The sequence below is a fragment of the Syzygium oleosum genome, unplaced genomic scaffold (genome assembly GCF_021117445.2).
Source record: "Syzygium oleosum isolate NSW1041296 unplaced genomic scaffold, Sole_v2.1 Sole_v2.30, whole genome shotgun sequence".
Classification (NCBI taxonomy): Eukaryota; Viridiplantae; Streptophyta; class Magnoliopsida; order Myrtales; family Myrtaceae; genus Syzygium; species Syzygium oleosum.
Genome location: NW_026607514.1, coordinates 1,324,153 through 1,344,126, shown reverse-complemented (window position 1 = coordinate 1,344,126; position 19,974 = coordinate 1,324,153). Strand labels below are relative to the sequence as shown.

General features: G+C 41.3%; 1 pseudogene; it reads right to left on the bottom strand.

The window, feature by feature from the left end:
• The window catches only part of LOC115690173 (benzyl alcohol O-benzoyltransferase-like), a 72,368-nt pseudogene that overhangs the window by 29,923 nt on the left and 22,471 nt on the right, over positions 1-19,974 (bottom strand).

Genomic DNA, 19,974 nt, shown 5'->3' with positions numbered 1-19,974 from the left:
AAGAATCAATAATGAGTTTATTTTAAATACAACAACACTCTTTGATACAGGAACAAATCTCAACTGTATTAGAAAAGGTCTTATACCAACCAAATATTTTGAAAAAACAACCCAATTACTCAAATCAACATCAGGAAATAAATTACATATTAATTATAAAATTCCAGAAGCTAAAATAATAAAGGATAATACTTCTTATTAAACTTCGTTCCTTCTTGTCAAAAACATTAAACATAATGTCATTTTAGGAACTCCTTTTATAGGACTTGTACAGCCTTTTAAAGTTACTAATGATGGTATCGAGACCAAATTTTTAAAAAAGAAAGTAATTTTTAATTTTATAAGTAAACCACAAACCAAGAACTTAAATACACTTCAGGAACAATCCATTTCTGAAATAAATTGTATTATCCAAAATAAAGAAAACCACCTTCAATATTTAAAAGAAGACCTTGAACATAAAATGATTGAGCAAAATCTTTCTGATCCTACTATTAAGAAAAGAATTGCTAATCTTGAAACTTGCATAAAAAGTTCCATATGTTCGACACTTCCTAATGTTTTTTGGTCTAGAAAATACCATATAGTTGATTTACCCTATGAATCCAGATTTTCTGAAAAAGAAATCCCGATCAAGGCAAGACCTTACCAAATGAATCATGAAGTCATGAATTTTTGTCAAAAAGAAATCCAGGAACTTCTTGATAAAAAACTCATTAGGAAAAGCCAATCACCTTGGAGTTGCTCTGCTTTCTATGTCAACAAAAATGCTGAATTAGAAAAAGGAGTCCCAAGATTGATAATCAACTATAAACCTTTAAATACAGCTCTGAAGTGGATAAGATATCCAATTACTAATAAAAAGGACTTATTAAATAGACGACACAGTTCAAAATTATTTTATAAATTCGATATGAAATCAGGATTTTGGCAAATACAAATCAATGAAAAGGACAGATATAAAACTACCTTCACTGTCCCATTTGGACAGTATAAATGGAATGTCATGCCCTTTGGATTAAAAAATGCCCCATCTGAATTCCAGAGAATTATGAATGACATTTTTAATCCACATTCTGATTATATCATTGTATACATATATGGTGTTCTCATTTTTTCCTCCAACATTGACCAACATTTTAAACATATTAATCATTTTATTAGCATTGTTAAGAAAAATGGTTTGGTAGTTTCGCCAACTAAAATATCCCTTTTTCAAACCAAAATAAGATTTCTAGGACATCATATTCATTTAGGAACCATTATATCCATTGAAAAATCAATACTTTTTGCTGAAAAATTTCTTGATGAAATCCGAGATAAGAATCAATTACAAAGATTTTTTGGGAGCCTGAATTATGTTATAGATTTTTTTCCCAAATATCAACATAATTTGCAAACCCCTTTACCAAAGACTTAAAAAGGAACATCTGCCTTGGACCTCGATTCATACCAATATTGTGAAACAAATTAAACATAGCATCAAAGAGATTCCTTGCTTACATCTTACTGACCCATTTGCTTTTAAGATTGTTGAAACAAATGCTTTAGATATAGGATACAGAGGAATTCTAAAACAGACAAAAGACAACAAAGAACAAATTGTTCAATTTGTCTCCAAACACTAGAATGATTGTCAAAAGAATTACTCCATTATAAAAATGGAAATCATTGCCATTGTTTTATCTATATCTATTTTTCAAGGAGGTCTTTTGAACCAAATTTTTTTTATTGAGAATTGATTGTAAATCAGCAAAAGACATTTTACAGTTTTTGACCTTGAAGCTCAATTGGTTGAAGTTCGCCGTGCGCTTTTAGCTCATCAATTTGACATGACTAGGTCGTGGCGCTTCCTTGATGCCAGGGTCAAGAAGGTAACTCAATGTACTAAGGAAGCCTAGGACTATGTAACAGCCTTGGATCGTTGGAACGTCCTCAAGCCCCGCCTCCTTGCCAAGAACCTTTCTTTGGATAAAGACTTTACTTCCATTCAAACTGTAGTCGAAAAGATGTATTCCCGTTTGTGAATAATGAAATTGTGCTGATTTCACTTGCTATTTATCTGATCTTTCCGTACGGCATTAACATTTCTTTAGTCACTGATGTGACTGCGACTAGTGGCTTGTTCGTCTTCTCTTTTTTTTGACTTTTGAATCATGTCTATCAGTAAATGCTCCTGTACGGCAACCAACTTCTCTCTCCACGTGTCCCATGATATAAATGAACTACCACGGTTACCCACATTCTTTTGGGATTTTATGTCTTTTCAACTCCTTTGTTTGGCAGTTTCTTCCTTCATTTCACTTTCATTGATCCTCCAGTTTGCCTTCTTCTTAACTATTCTCTTCCGCTCATCACAATCCTGTGACCCTTAGCTTCTCTGCTCATTCATGGCTGATCACACTAAAGCATACAACCGAAATGACTATCACCCTAGCACTTATACTGGCCGGCTCTTCTCTTTACACCGATTAGAGAAAAGAGTTATTCTTTCCACACAGTCTGTAAACTCGGTCCGTGGTTCCATGGATGAGGACCACGCCAGACCTTCTGAACTTATAATCGATCCTTTCTTTAAGGTTCTTCTCCCACCTTCACTCTTTGATGAATGTTTCCCTCGGCATTTTAGAGAACGCCTTCAATTTCAGCAAGGTTCTTTGATTGATTGGCAATGGCTTCCCACCAATAAGAGGTTTGATTTCTTGCCCACCTTTGATTATGTGTTTTTCACATGGTATAATCGTCTCAAACCAATCATGGAGCCCTACTAGAAGAGACTTCAAATTCACCGAGCTCTCGAACTCTGTTGCGTTCCTCTTTTCGTTGACTACGACATGCTTGCCAGTCTTTGCTGCTTTTGGTCTCCTTCTACTTATTGTTTCTTTCTCCCGGCTAGCCCCATGTCCGTCACTTTACTCGATGTTCATGCTTTAACTCGACTCGCTCCGTACAACGACAAATCACTTACCCTGTACTCCTGCGAGGCTCATATGTTTCATGACTTGAGCCCATCGGATTTTCATCCTAACGCTTTTGTGAGGCGTTTCATGTACAACGGAGGTGATGTTACTCGGAAAGAGCATGCTGCTTTCCTTCTGTATTGGTCTTTCTCGGTACGCGTTTTGTGTCCCCTCAAATCTTATATCCAAGGAATTTGGTCTTCTAGCTGTCACCATGGCCTCTGAGAATGATCAACCTCTCGACAAGATGATAATCGCCGCTTTGTACAGATCCATTACTAATTTTCAAACCTCACTCATCGCTGAGCATCCGGACCCCTTTTTTAGACCCTTTGGCTCCTTCAAGCATGGGTCAAATTATATTTTCCAACCCTTTTTAATGCCTTTCCTGAGGTCCCCCAGTGATGGTATGAAGTGAACTCTCACCCTCCTAGTTCTGACAATTTCGGTATAACCATCCTCTACAAGCCACAGAAACAACATTCTTCGCATCTCTCTCCATTTTCTTTCTTCCTTAAATATTTTCTTTCGATTCAGGAGGATTCCTTGAACTTTGACCCTGTCCTTCATTCTAGTTTGAATCCGGCATCTGATTGATTTCTAGATCCCAACTCAAGTAAGTATCCAGAAGACGAAGATTTATAGGGACAAGTTCTTGCTTCCGCGGATCTACCTTTGTTTTTCTCTGAGGATGGTAAGTATTTCCCTGGGCTTGAAGTGCATCACCCTCAATATTGCGCTCGACAGTTCGGAGTGAGTCAGGGAATCCCTATGCCTTGCGTTTATTCTATTGATTTTCCTTTTGCACTTCCAAAACACCTGCACCCATGAGCAGCATTCCAATGTGAGGAAGTCGTCAGAGACAAGATAATTTCCTGCTCTTATTACGATATTTTTCGTATATACGCGAGGGCTACTCCTTCTTTCGAGGACTGGTGGGTTCCATATCGAGACGCCTTGTTCTCTAATGGTACCGAAGCTATCCTCCTTCGTGTAATCAGGGTTTCAGCTCCTCAACTCCACAGTCTTTGCGCAACATGTGATACTGACTTCCCATCTTCTTCCGGTAAGCCAGTTTTTTCATTGTCATTTAACTTTCAGAACCGATAGCTTGTTTTAATGTCATTTTTTTAGGCATTTCCTCACATCGCGCGGAGTCTTCCCGGTCCAGATCTGATCGCAGCAGGAGTAGGGACACAACATCTCAAGATGATGGTATAATCTCTCATTTTCATGATGGTCTGTTTTCATCTTCGAGGTCACGCGATTTGGAGAAGTGGAGGAGACAGTCTGATATTTTATCTTATGGATATCCCCACATCATTTTCAATCCGCCTCTAATGGGAGAAATAAATTACTTATTACTGAACTTGGACCCTTTAATAAGCTCTGTGCCCTGTTTTGCATTCCAGCATGCTTATAGGAGCTTCTCCCTTTCCATCAACTCAATCTTTGAAGTGTATCAAGATAACTGTATTAAACTTGCCTCTGCCGAATATCGGCATAAAGAAATGGAGAGGGTCGATGCCAAAGAGGAACTCCAAGTTATGTTAGAACAACTAAACACCAATCACCAAGAAAGCCAAAGGCTCCTTGGGCAAATAAGTCCCAGTGATCCACTCTATGCCGACCTCCTTCGATGGTTTGAGCTTAATGAAGCATCCGCGGGTCTAACCACCCAGCTCATACATCAACGGCAAGATACCTTGGTAATCCTTACCCGAGAGTGCGAGCGGCTTCATTCAAAAATTCAAATCCAAATTGCCCGAAGACTAAGACTCCGTAGCGAGAATAGAGCCTTAGAGTTGAGATTGCGTACTTTTGTTCTAGCATTGCGGTAACAGTTCAATCTTCCATAGCCCTAATCTTAATCTCCATTGGTTTCTTTTAGGCTTGTAAATATGTGTGTGCCCCCTTTTTACAAAATCTCCGTTTCTTTTCACTTCCATGTAGGGCTTTGATATCACAAGCTCTAACCGATAACTCGGTTATGATCAAGTTCCGTCCGTAACCGATTTTTATTCTCGTAATCGGTTTTGGACCGAAACTCGTTTGGTAACGTAATTTCATTTTTCTATTTCTGGGATAAGTTTTTGTTCCGTAACCGATTCTGAACGAAATCGGAAAAAAAAAAGAAGAAGTAAGTTTTCTATTTCTAGACCAAAAATGAGAATCATTTCTGGGAGAACTCTTTTTCAAAACACATGTTCATCCTGAAGTCACGATCTTTAAGGTGAAAAAAAAAAGCAAAATTAAAAATTTCAAAACTTCACAGAATGGTTTTGAATCTGTGGCTACCTACTTTGAGCGAAATTTAAATTTTTTTAGGTGTCGAAAAAAATAAAAAAAATAAAAATTTTTAAAATTTCACAAAATGGCTTAGAATACCTATGGCCACCCACTTTGAGCGAAATTTAAATTTTTTTAGATGGCAAAAAAAATAAAAAATAATAAAAAAATCTAAATTTTAAAAACTTCACAAAATGTCTTAGATTACCTGTGGCCACCCAATTTGAGTGAAATTTAATTTTTTTAGGTGCGAAAAAAATTTAAAAAAGCAAAAAATAAAAATTTCAAAACTTCACTGAATGGCTTAGAATACCGCGCCATCCACTTTGAGGAAATTTAAATTTTTTAGGTGCCAAAAAAAAAAAAAAAATAAAAATTTCAAAACTTCACAAAATGGCTTAGAATACCTGTTGCCACCCACTTTGAGCAAAATTTAATTTTTTTTAGATGCCAAAAAAATAAAAATAAGCAAAAAGTAAAAATTTCAAAACTTCATAGAATGGCTTAAAATACCCGTGCCACCCACTTTGAGCGAAATTTTATTTTTTTAGGTGCCGAAAAAAATAAAAAAAAGCAAAAAATCAAAAATTTCAAAACCTCACAGAATGGCTTAGAATACCTGTGGCCATTCACTTTGATCGAAATTTTAATTTTTTAGGTCTTGAAAAAATAAAAAAAAAAAAAAATTTCAAAACTTCACAGACCGCTTAGAATACCTGTGACCACCCACTTTGAGGAAATTTAATTTTTTTAGGTGTCGGAAAAAAATAAAAATAAGCAAAAAAGCAAAATTTTCAAAACTTCACAGAAATAGCTTAAAATACGTAGCCACCCACTTTGAGTGAAATTTTATTTTTTAGGTGCCGAAAAAATCAAAAAAAATCAAAATCAAAAATTTCAAAACTTCACGCAATGGCTTAGAATACATGTGGTCATCTACTTTGAGTGAAATTTAATTTTATTTAGGTGCCGAAAAAAAAATTAAAAATTTAAAAAATAAAAAATACCATTTGGGCACCTAAAAAAATTAAATTTTACTCAAAGTGGGTGGCTAGAGGCAGTCTAAGTCAGTTTGTGAAGTTTTGAAATTTTTGATTTTTTATGTTTTTATTTTTTTTTTTGCACCTAAAAAATTAAATTTCATGAAAATGGATGGCCACATGTATTCTAAGTCATTCTGTGAAGTTTTGAAATTTTTGATTTTTTGCTTTTTTTTCACCTCCAAAAATTAAAATTTAACTCAAAGTGGGTGGCCACAGTATTCTAAGCTTTCTCAAGAGTTTTGAAATTTTTGAGTTTTCGAATTTTTTGGGCACCTTATAAATTTAAATTTCACTCAAAGTGGGTGGCCACATGTATTCTAAACTATTCTGTGAAGTTTTGAAATTTTTGATTTTTTGATATTTTTTTGCACCTAAAAAAATTTAAATTTCACTAAAAGTGGGTGGTCATAGGTATTTTAAGTCATTCTATGAAATTTTTGATTTTTTGATTTTTTTTTGAAAAAATTCAACAAATTTCCTATTTTTTGAAAATCTGAATTTTTTTTATTTTTTGGAAATTGTGATGAATTTTTCTAGAATCTTTCAATTTTTTTGGATTTTTTGAATTTTTTTGAGATTTTTAGGAATTTTTAGGATTTTCTAATTATTTTTATTCCATTTCTAAAAAAATGGATTTTTGTTCCTTGAAATAGAATTTTGTGTTGTTTATCAAACAGGTTTTTCGGGGAAGTAGACATTTTATGCTCTTATCAAACGGGTTTTGTTCCGTAAATAGAAATTTTTGATCGTTATCGAAACTGCGGGTTTCTTTTTCTTCCAAACTCATCTTGAAACTAGAAATAGAAAAATCTATTTCTCGTTTGGGGAGACTCATTCGAAACAGAATGATTATATCATTCGCTACCTTTACCTAATAAAGGCTACGATTCACCCCTTTAAGTGTTAATCCTCTTACCAATGGAAGTGACTCATTAACTTATCTATGGAAATTGAACTACGCCAGCCGTACGACCCCAAATAAATGTGCATACACCTCATAGGGGGAGATATACGGCCGTATCTTATCCGCTAATAAATCCCCGATCTTTTCAAATCAGATTGACTCAGAGATTGCCGACTCATGACTTTTCAAATCCTCGTTCAAGTTTCAAGATAATGATGGCCTGTGAAGATGTTATTATCTTCTCAATTGTTTTTTTTTTTGGTTAAATTTATCTTCTCAATTGTTCATCTCCTCCTCCTACAATTTCTACCGGTGATATAACTCTCTTTACATCACACGCGTAAAAATAAGCTTTTCCACTTTCCCACGTCTCCTGACTCTTCGCTTCCATGATCGCATAGTGTGTTGAACCATCTCTTTCCTCGGCTATAAATAAGCACGGTCTCTTCCAATCTTTTCACATCCAAATTCCCCCATATCTTTTTCCATCATGAGCTCGTCCCCTCCCCAAGTCGTTCACATTTTCTCTATGGAAGCTGTTGAGGAGTGGAAGCAACTTCATGAGTTGCTTTCCGCTGGTTTTTCTTCTCTCACTCGAGATCCAGAAAAAGAGAGAACTGTGAAAAGTCTCCTTCCCGATATGGACGTCGAACCCATCGCTGGCTCCGAACTCCACCGACAATACGAACTCTTCTCTCTTTTGTTCTCAGATGGTTCGGAAGCCTACAAGTGGAACCTGGCGAAGATTGAGGAAGAAACAGTCCTTCGCGAGAGAGCCATCGTTCTCAAGGACCGCGCTGCTTTTACTTCCTCTGTAGTGGAGTGGCATCATAAGGTGATGGCCATGACTGAGAAGCGGCTTGCCCGGGTACAGCGAGAACAAGCCCGCCTAGGAGCAAAGCTTGCTAGGCTAGAAGAACGTGCATGTGTCACTACTTCCCGCTAGGACTTCGAGCAAATGTGTGGCCTTACCGAGAGGTTGGCGGACATCTAGTCTGAAGTCTCTGCCTCTGGCGAGTTTAGCATTTACCTGAAGGGCCTCTTGTCCTCACAAGAGTCCAAGCCGGAAGGCTTGGAGAAGGAGCATGACCGCACCTTCGAGATAGCATGTGAGATGTTCTCGGCTGCCGCTCAGGGTGAACAAGTTAACTCGCACATGGATGGCCACCTCAAGGATTTCGTGATGGCGATTAGGAGGCAGCTCGACTTTATCCCGATAGTGACTGCGTAGCACGTTGTTGTTGCTTGTTGTGTTAATAGTAGCCTTTCCCCTCACTGTAAGATATACATGGTTTGCTGTTAATGAAGGTTAGGGTTCGCTTGATGGCATGGTGTTGATCTCGGTATCTTCCATTCTTTCTTCTTTCCACTGTTACGTTTCCCACATTGTCAGGTAGAAAGCTTTTAAATGTTTGCTGTTAACTGAACGTAGGAACGCTCTTCCATCAATATCTATTAATCGGTAAGCATTACCGTTTAACAGGTCGGTCACTTGATAAGGACCTTCCAAAGTGGGAGACCACTTACTGAAGGCCTCGGTATGTACATCACGCGGAAGGACAGTTTTCTATACTAAGTCCCCGACGGCAAACTGCTTAGCCTTCACATGTTTATTATAGGCCCGCGCCACTCTCTTCTTCTGCGCAATCATGTAATCCAACACCGCATACCTCACTTCATCTAATTCATCTAGTTGCAAGTACATCACTTCCCGATACTTCTCGGATAAAATATCATTTTGGAGCCGTACACTTAGAGATTGCACAATAATTTACAGCGGTAAGACTGCTTCTTGGTCATAAGTCGGCATATATGAGCTTGTTCTAGTCCCTGATCTCTTCGACGTTCGGTATGCTCAGAGTATAGTGGACAATGTTTGGTCCCATTCTCTTCAGTTCTCCTCGAGATGTTTCTTAATCAGGTTAATTATAACCTTGTTCATAGCTTCGGCTTGACCATTAGCTTGCGTGTAATAAGGCGTGAAATGTAACATCTTGATTCCTCGGGAGGCAATAAAGCTTGAAATCTCCACTCCTGTAAAAACAATCTCTTAGTCTGCCGTTATAGTCTCTAGTATACCGAAACGATGTATTATATACTCTTCAATAAACTCTTTAACCGTCTTTTGGGTTATGGACTTGTATGGCACCGCTTCCACCTACTTAGTAAAATAGTCAATAGTAACCAATATATACGAGTACTTCCTGGCCGACGACGGATATATTTTGCCGATTATATTCATTGCTCATCCTCTGAATGGCCACAGCTTTATAATGGGCTTCAATAGCGCCGCCGGCATATGTTGAATTGGACTGTGTATTTGACATGATCTACATCCCTTTGCATAATCTATGCAATCTTGTGTTATTAAAGGCCAAAAGTATCCTTCTCAATAGCCATCTCATCTTGATACCCGCTTGATGGGGACCGCATATGCCTTCATGGACTTTAGCCATCACTAAGATTGCTTCGTCACTATTCAAACATCTTAATAATAGTCCGTCTGCGGTATGCCGATACAGCTCTTCCCTTAGTAATACATATTTCAACGCTTGTTGCCTCAATCTTTTGTCTCGCGATTGAGGTTCCTTTAAACATTGAATAATGGGGGTCCACCAATCGGTACCATTTTCTTTCGGGTTAACTTCCACCACCATTGTTTGTTCTGACATAGGCGGTAGCCGCTTTGTCTCAATAATGATTGTTTGGGCTAATTCTTTAGTAATACAATAACCAGATGCCATCTGCGTTAACTCATTGGCCTCCATATTTTGGTACCGCGTTATGTGAACTAACTCTAAATCAGGGAAATTGACTAATAGTTCTTTTGCCCCAATGTAAAGTTCAATGATATTCTTATTAAGACATTGATATTCTCCTCCTAATTGTCTTATCACGAGCTGAGAATCTCCCATTATTTTAACCGATCAAACAGCCATGTCAGCCAATATGTATAGGTTGACAATCAAGGCCTCATATTTGGCTTGATTGTTAAAGCACTTGAAGTCTAATTTCATTTGAACCTTTGTCTTTTGACCTTTCGAAGATACTATCAAGACTCTGATCCCTGATGAAGTAAAAGTACTTGATCCATTGAAATATAGCACCCATGGAGCCGATTGTGCATAAGTTGCGACTTCATCTTCGCTAACCCGAACACCTGGGTATTCAGTGACAAAATCTGCGATTGCTTGTCCTTTTACTACTCTAATCGGCACGTATAACAAATCTATTTCGGACAAAGCAAATGACCATTTTGCTAAATGGCCTCTCACTATTGGCCTTGTGAGCATGTATTTTATGACATCGATTTTACATATCACATGGACAGTTGCTAGCAGAAGATAATGCCGCAATTTAGTACGTGTGAAATATAATGACAAACCGATCTTCTCAATGGCTGATATCTCTTCTCGGTCTCATTTAACATCCTGTTGAGATAATATATAGCATGTTCCTTGCCTTCGTCATTTTCTTGCGCCAACATGCTTCCGATAGTTGTATCGATGGCCGACACATAGAGTTTCAACGGTCTATCTGATTTCGGTGGTATCAAAACTAGAGGACTGGTTAAATATTTTTTTAATTCTCTCGAAGGCAAGTTGTTGTTCCTCTTTCCACACGAGCTCCTCTTGGTTTTTCAATTTCAATAAAGGAGAAAACGCTTCTATCTTACCAGATAAGTTAGCAATAAATCTCCTAAGAAATTTATCTTTCCTAGAATCATTTGTAACTGCTTCTTATTAGATGGAGGTGGCAATTCTACAATTGCTTTAACTTTATTCCTATCAACTTCTATGCCCCTATTATTGACTAGAAATCCTAAGAAATTTCCGGCCCTTATGCCAAACGCACATTTAATAGGGTTCATTTTTAGTTGATATTTCTCCATTCTAATAAATGACTGCTTAAGATAGTCTAGATGACTTACCTCTGTTGATTTGACTATAATGTCGTCAATGTAGACTTCCATGAAATCTCCAATCATGTCATGGAAAATTGAATTCATGGCTCTCTGGTATGTAACTCCGGTGTTCTTCAAACCGAAAGGCATCACCTTCCATGCGAATGTTCCTATTGCGCCTAGGCACCTGAAAGCCGTCTTGGGTACGTCTTGTTCTGCGATAAAAATTTAATTATACCCTGAATGGCCGTCCATCAAGGACATCATTTCATTGCAAGCTGCAGAGTCAACCAGCATATCGGCAACTGGCATCTGATATTCATCTTTCGGTGTCGCTGCATTAAGATTTCTAAAGTCTATGCAGACTCTCAGTTTCTCGTTCTTCTTCTTGACCGGGACTATGTACAACAACCATTCTACATGCCAAGTGGTTTCAATGAAACTAGCTTTCAGGAGTCGCTCAATTTCTTCCTTGATTTTCAAATTGATTTTGGGGGCAAACCTCCTAGGAGGCTGCTTATAAGGCTTTCATCCCTATTTGATAGGGAGGCGATGCTCGACTATCTCCCTGCTTACACCTGGCATCTTGTGGTAGTCCCACACGAAACAGCCATGATGTCTTCGCAAGACGTCAACCAAATCACTCTTCATTCTTTTGTCGAGCAATCTGCTTATGAATACAGAACGCCTTACATTGCCGCTACCTATATCAATTTCAAAGGGTCCTCTGTTTTCATGGACTTACTTTCTTCCTTTATCGGAGATTCCTCGAAGTCCCCTATACAATCAGCAAATCCTAAGGACTTCTCGATTTTATCTGCTAAATAGCTGGAATATCGTTCATCCAGTTCTTGTAATAAGGCATCTTCTTCCATCAAATACGTCATATTGCCGATCAGCCTGCTTCTCTTTCTTAGGGATCCATTCAAATACTTGATCTGTGAAGAGGCCGAGGTAAATTTTATTCTTATCCAATTGAGGCGACATAATTATGGGCGCGTCACGTTCTCCATTCAAATTTACGCCCACCAAATCCGCCCACGTGACACTTGCCTCATGATAAGCTTTCACATATTCCACCTTATTCCCATTCCAAAAGATCAGCGCTTGGAGGAGTGAAGACGGTACGCATTGAGTACTATGGATCCAGTCTCGACCCAACAGCAGGTTGTAGGACACGTCTGCGTCTATTATGAAGAAAATGGTCTTAGATGTACATGAATCGATTGTAAGGTCCACGACTACTGCCCCCTTAGCGTCACTTACATTGCCGGTGAAATCTGACAATGTAACATTAGTCGGAACCATTTTCTCTTCTAGTTTACCGAGCTTTCTGAAATACTTATGCGGCAATCAGATTTAGCGTTGCCCCAGCATCTACTAGAATCCCGACAACCATGAGAGCCTTCAAATATTTCACTCTCGAGATCGGTAGCTTTTCAAACTCCACCTTCTCCTTGTCAGTAAACTGAAATTCAGCCTTCACAGTTTCCATGACCTCAAACGCTTCTTCTTTTATAGGAGTCGCCTTCAGCACCGATGCTCAAAATTCGGGTGGAAGTCGTACTTGCACCATATTTGAGCCAGCAAAGGAAACTGATCTAACTCGACCGCTATCGAACTTTAATCTTATCTCGACTAACTCCTTTTTCTTTTCAGCCCTTTCAGGTTTAGCAACAGGCTTTAGTTGTTCTTTCCTATCATCCTCCCGACCTTTGGCAGCATTTGAGGTTTCTCCCTTCTCTCTCACCCACTCCAGGTTTTTTGACTTTGTGTGGCGTGAATTGCTAGCTCGCTCCAGGGCATTAACTTGTTGTTGCAGTTCCTGCCGCTTTTTCTTCCTCTGTCCCCTCCTTTTTTGGGTCTTCGATATCTATCCCCGGTCGAACTCATGTAGTGGCTGCTAGATCACTGATATCTCCCTTCCAACAAATCATTGCTCTTTTGGAGGGTCATGTGGGATCTTCAAAGTTCGGGTATACCCCCGTCGTGGTGCTAACGAAAGCAGATATTGATCTTCATGCATGAACTCTAGGCTCCATCCCGTTGGGGCAACCTCAGCAGAGACATTTTCATTTGGTCTAGGTGCTAAGTATCTAACATAATAGTCGTATTTTCTACTCGGCTCGCCCAACGTCGAAACTTTCGGATGTCCCCTCTTCGTATAGCTGTTCGAACGACACCTTGTATGTCTGCCTTTTGACTGGGATCTTGGGTCTTATGGAAGATGAGGCATAATCAACTCTGTTGTTAGAACGTCTTCTTTCATTTACATAATCGACCTTACTTTCGACTGGCCGCTGAGCATGTAAAGTAATCCTGCGGTAAGGTTGTCTATTTTCATAACCTCTATGATGCTGATGATCATAAACCATCCTTCGAGATCTTTCTGGAAATCGATCGGCCTTATGGATTCGATATCCATTGGTCATTCGACCCTCGCCATCATCATCGGAGAAATGATTTTGACATATTTCCCGACATCTCTAGCACAGAATATCTGGTTTGGATGACCTTCTGAAACTCGCTGACGCCATCCCGACCATCTGCGAGAAAGGATCAGTATCGATTTCCATCTTCTTGTCTCCTTCATCTGCAAATTTTATCTTACCCTGCCGTATTGCCTCTTGCACCGCCTTTCTAAAGACATTGCAATAATTGGTACTATGGCTCCACGAATGATGCCACTTGCAATATCTTTTATTTGATATTTCCTCTTTGCTCGGGATAGTTTGACCTTCCGTCAATCTTATTACCCCGTCCAGAACTAGGAAATCGAGAATTTCATCCAACTTAGTTACGTCGAATGAATACCTCTGGGTATCTTTGGCTCTCATCATGATCGATTCCTTAACTTTAGCGGGCTTTAAGGCTTGGCAAACGTAAGGCTTATCCAGGGTCATCTTTACTATCGCGATCTCTGCAGCTTCTTCCTGATCATCATCCTCTTGTAGGTCTTCCACGGGATCATAGATCGTGACATTCTATCTGTAGTCCTTAAAAGGTTTCTTATCCTTCTCTTTCCACAGATTTTCATACTAAGTAGCCGCAGCCATCAAAGAAAACAAATCCGTGAACTTTTGGCCAGCAAGACATTCTTTTAGTGCGAATTGGAGACCCTTTTTGGCCATTTCCGCTACTTCTTTTTCCTGCAGGAAAAATAAACATCGGTTTCTCATCTTCTTGAACCGGGCAATGTCACGCCCCGTACCCCATTGGAACGCAACATCCTGTCACGGTCGATTTTGGTGCGACGCTCCCGGGAAGCATCGCCGACCCAACGCCCAATCAGAGATCAAACACATGCAGAAGCACGTATATAAATATATATATACACCCTGACAATAAAACACATGAGACCAAGGTAGTACATTAAGTAAACAGCACCTCTGAAAATATGTATACTAGTATTACCATAGGAAACTTTTTACACAAATCATTTAGACAACAGCAGAGGAAACATACAGTCAGCAGCCACTCAGTCAAAAGGGGTCAATGAAAAACACTTCGGCTCCTCAGCTTCCTCGACCATGGCTGCAGGTCCGTCCCCACAAGGGTGTACACTAGATGACCGCTGGATGAACTGCGGTATACCAAAAAGAGGCGCTCTCCTCGGCATCCTACGGCTGGGGGTCTGAAAAGTTTCGGTTTACACAATCGTGAGACGAATCTCAGTGAGTTCAACCCCTAAACCTAGGCTAGGCTAGCATGCAATCTCCTGACCGGAAAATAAATAAGTGAAACCATAGTGCAACAATAATCAATTAATCCTTTCCGACCACATGAGGTTAGGCGGTTCGGTTATATAATAATCACGGCACGTCGTGGCACATATTATCACACGTACGCCAATCACATGCTCATGCACCGAGGCTCACACACTCGCATGCCCGGTCCATGCATGTTCATGCATGCAAATGTCGTCGACATGTCACGTGTATTTCCCGGCCCACCGCCCACACCGCACACCGGCAATCGCCCAATTTATTATTTATTACGACTCGAGTCAACAACATTCACGGCCCGGTGCGTCTAGCCCGCTTCAAAGTGCATGAGGCGCAGAACCGATCTGGCCAAGGTGTCTCTAGCCTCGCTTCAAAGTGCATGAGGCGCAACACTGTTCTCCTTGCGAACCGAGCCCGCTTCAAAGTGCATGAGGATGGTCGCTTCCGGACGTACGGGCATCGTCCCGCTTCAAAGTGCATGAGGACGGTATCGACCCGAAGGTCATGACCCAAAGGTCCTTAGGTGATCACACAACTCATTATTATTCGAACCCGCCGTATAACGCTTGGGGGTATTTTAGGTGATCACATGCTCATGGCAGACACGCATTCTCACGCAAGTTCATCACATGCCTCACTCTTGGCATACGCAATGCGTGTCCATATTATGCAATGCAATGCACCACGAGCACCAATATAATTCAGACACCCAAGTCACAACACGTGCTTAATTGGCCCAATTAATACCGTGTGGCCTAACGTGCGATTCACCAATCAGTAAATCATTGTAAACCAAACAATGGCCAATCGCACTCCATAAAATCAGCCACATCACATACGACATAGCAGTACGAAATCAATCACAATTAAGCATAATTGACGTACAATCAGTCAACCCGGACATACCCGGTAATTTTCCAACGGGCTCCTAAATTGGTCATTTAATCCAATTAATCTCCCCAATTAATTCTCATTAATCCACTAAATTTCCAAATGATAATTTCTACCAATCCGTCCTCAACCCAGCCTGAAATACACCGATACCATCTAAGCCGAGTCTAAATTGTACCGATAATACCTAAACCAGTCCAGAAAAATGCACTAACAGTCCTAATCCGGGTTTAGGAATTTTACTCACTTAATCCAAGATCACGACGACGAGGAACGACGGCCGATCAACGATGAACAGTGAAAGCCGGCGGCGGAATCCCAGGGCGCGCACGCGTTCACGCGATCTTTCACGAGTCACGTTCACAGCGACTCCATTCACCGCGTAAGGACTTGTACGGACGGGGGCGAAGCGGTGGCCGGCAGACGTCGCAGACGGCCGTACGGACGGCGGCGTACGGACTTCTGAGCATACACCGTACGGACATCGTACGGCCGGCGACGCACCGACAAGCCGGACTACCGGGTGGCGACGGAAGGGCGATCGGAGTCTGGCGAGGCTCGGACGCGCGGCGGTGCTTTACCGGAGAGAGAAAAAGAGAGAAAAATAGAGGGAAAGGGAGAGAGAAAGGGCTGGAATGAGGCGAGGCTGAGGCTGGGGGCTGTGGGGGGTTGACGGCGGGGTACGGCGGTCGGCGGCGGTGCTTCCAGGTGGCCGCGCGGCAAGCTCCGGCGAGCCAAAATCAAGAGAGAAAAATGAGAGAAAGAGAGGGAGAAGCTGCTGTGGCTGGGCTGATCTGCCGAGAGGGAGGGCTGAGGAGAGAGAAAACTGGTCTGAGTTGGTCAAAAGGGCAGCCCATAGTGCCACGTGTCGCCGATCCGTGAAAAATGACCAAAACGCCCCTAATCTAACGGTTCTAAAGAGATAGGCTTAAATAATTGAGGGGCAATTGGGTCTTTGGTGCCAATAATGCAGCTGATAACCAAAGTTACTTATCCCAAAAATTTCCCAAAAATTCGGACCCGAAAAACGGCCCGGGGGCAAACCGTCATTTTTCCGGTCCGGGCGAAATTCCAATTTTCGCACATACGTGTTCCATATGTGCGTGGCCAACATAATATGGTGTCGGATTCGCGAAATTCACTTTCTAAGCCTCGAAAATCGACTGCAAAGTTTCGAGAATAAAATAATATTATTTTTCCAATTTTTGTCAAAATTCCAATTTTTGGCCAAAACCACTCTAAATGTGCGTGGCCACCCCAAAATGATCTTGGCCGCGAAAAATAACCTCAAACGGCCTCAGATCCGGCCTCGGTGCCAGCGGGCAAAACCGTAATTTTTCACCCCAGGACCGAAATTCCACTTTTTACTCGTACTAACTCCAAACGTGTGTGGCCAGCGTAATATGACGTCAAATTCCCAAAAATAGTCTCTTAAGCCTTCGAAAATCGACATGAAACTCCGGGCCCAATTTCGTGATCAAAACTCGCTCGAGTTTCAATTTCGTCTCTGCGGCTAACGGCGATTGTTTAGGACATACGCGTATCGACCTAGGGTTATTCGAATTACGACGGTCCCGATCATTGAGAGAATGAGAAATTATCATTAGTTCCAAAGATCACGATCGTTAGGTTCAAGTTCAGGACTGATTGGCCACGTGCACTTTCGGTCTTGCAGAATCACCTACGATCCGATTGTACATCGTTGGCCTTGGCCAAACCAAATCCATCACCTTTCCTAAGATCGGCCCACGTTGGCCCAAAATATTCACTCATCGTATCTCGAGATCGGTGTCCCGTTCACTATCGAGTCCCTAGTCCACGTACCGTTTCCTAGTTAGCCACACCCCATTGGTTAGTATCCCGAGAGTGATCAGCTCTGGGCGAGACTTACTAAAATGAAATGCGAAATATTGTCAATTTTATTGATCCCGGAATTACGTCGAAATTCGGGCTGTTACAGGCAATGTACTAATCTATCGTCTCGTTATTATATTGCTTGAAAGTGGCCAAATTCGATAGCGTCACCTCGGGAACTGGGCGATAGAATTGTGTGTGGAACTTACTCTCCATGTCCTCCCACGTCTGCACCGAGTTAGCAAGCAATCCAGTATACCAAGTAAAAGCAATTTTTGATAACGACAAGGGAAAAAGCCTCAACTTCATTCTCCCATCATTATTCACGTCTCCGCATTGAGCCGTAAACTTACTTATATGCTCTACTGTGGACTGGTCATCTTGTCAAGTAAAAACAGCAAACTTTGGAATTTTGTATCCCCTTGGGTACGGGACGTTGTCTACCCAATCGGGGTATGGCTTATGGTATATAGGCCTCGGTACGCCTCCTTCCAGACCTATATATTGCATCACTAAACAAACGGCTTATTTAATCATGCGCCAGTCTCTTTGAGGGTCTTGCGCCTGGTATCCCTGATTAACTTGTGCCCTAGGGGGTGACGGTGGTCGACCCCCAGATTCCTAAATGCCGCCTGTGGCCTATAGGGTTGGTAACCTGGGATTAGCACTGAAATTGTCCCAATGTTGATGGGATTAGTCATTGGTATACCGCTACTGCTAGCTTGTTGAGCAACCTCCAGGATTGGTGGCTAGGGAACGAATCCCTATGTATCCATTCCTGTAGTTAAAGGGTCAGTGGTTACCATCACCGTGTTTGCATCGGTGACACCCTCGGGTGCGCGCCCAAGAGAACGCATGGATCCGTTCAGACTTACACGGTCCTCCATACCAGTTTGATTCTAATCACTTGCGGTATCGGTCCTTTGTAAAATTCAAACCGGTTATGTCAGACTTGAAGTACTAGCAACAGTTGGTAAAGCAGGAACCATTGTTGGGGTGATCCCTAGCACAGCTTGACTTCCTTGCACTCCGTTTGGTCCGTTCCTTGGTCCAAACTTATAGGCTAACTCCGCAACCGAATTGGTGAGTAGGGGTGAGAATTCTCGATAGATGATTGGCCATGTGATTAGTCAGTTCATTTTGTTGTTCTTCAAACATCCTTCTCATAGTGGCCACCACCGCAGAATTAGGCGCCAATTCTCTCATCTGTTCCTCAGTCAGATTCCGAGGAATATCTTCAGAACTTGCGCCCCAGCTGATATCGATGGCTGGGTTAAGATTCTGGTGCATCAAAATGAGTGGGCCTTTCCCCCACACGTTGTGGGGATGAGTTATTCTTGCCAGTGGCGGCACGACCTTCCTGATTCCTGGTCTTCGCCATTGACACTTCCTAGATGCGGAACACAATCGTCCCACTAGGCGTGCCAAAAAGATTTTTCGCCGAGAGTAACCTCGAACGAAATATCTTTCACCGAAAGGGAAGATCTCCTTTTTTTTTTGTGAGTAACCGGGTCCTTTGTCGCTTCGGAAAGGAAGTGACGAATCTACGCTAATGGCGAACAAAGGTAAAAGGACAAAAGATAAATTGTGCAATAAAAGGTAAATTAACGATAGAAATTGAATAAACGAGATTACAAAAGGTATGCATTCTGCAGTCAATTTGGCAAAAGGTCCTTTCAATCATTGCCTAGAGGCTATTTATAACTAACACGGATGAATAACCGTTACCGAACAGTTATCGTCTTGACTCTAGAATGTTCGACTTCCTTGCCAATAACCGCCCCTTTTATTTCGAGGTATCGTCGGCACCGAATGTGGTAACTGCTCTTATCCTTATCCCGTTGTCCTGAGCGGTTATTGGTGCGGAGTTTTTGGTATCCCATGTAGTGGGCTTTGTGCGACTTCCTCACCCAGGCCACTGTTTAGTGATTTGGGCCTAATGCACCCTTTCTTTTTTCTAGCCCAATCGGCCAGATTTGAGCACCAACAGTACCATAAAGGAAACAAAGGAAAAAAATTTGTTAAATTAACGCCTAATAAATCAGAAAATAGGGAATGATTCATTGACCTGGGAGATAGTGAAGGCTAAGTTGAAAACTAAAAACCCACCATCGGTTGTTTACAATTCCTAAGGAGCGACCATGCTTCGCCTGTTTCATCATCTCCAAAAATTGTCCTTGGGACGAAGCATCGGACGGGGACTAGTACTCGCTCCGTTGAGCCTCATCAAGTGACTCTCGCGGCATCGAATGGCTCCCACAAGTGCCTCCCATGGTGGATGCTGCTGCGACAAAATTAGGGACATCAATCGTGAGGAGTGTGCGATTTGTTTTGGATCTTTCAAGAAAGGAGACGAGTGTTGGGCGCCTAAGTAGCACCGACACCAACACGCAACATGACATGC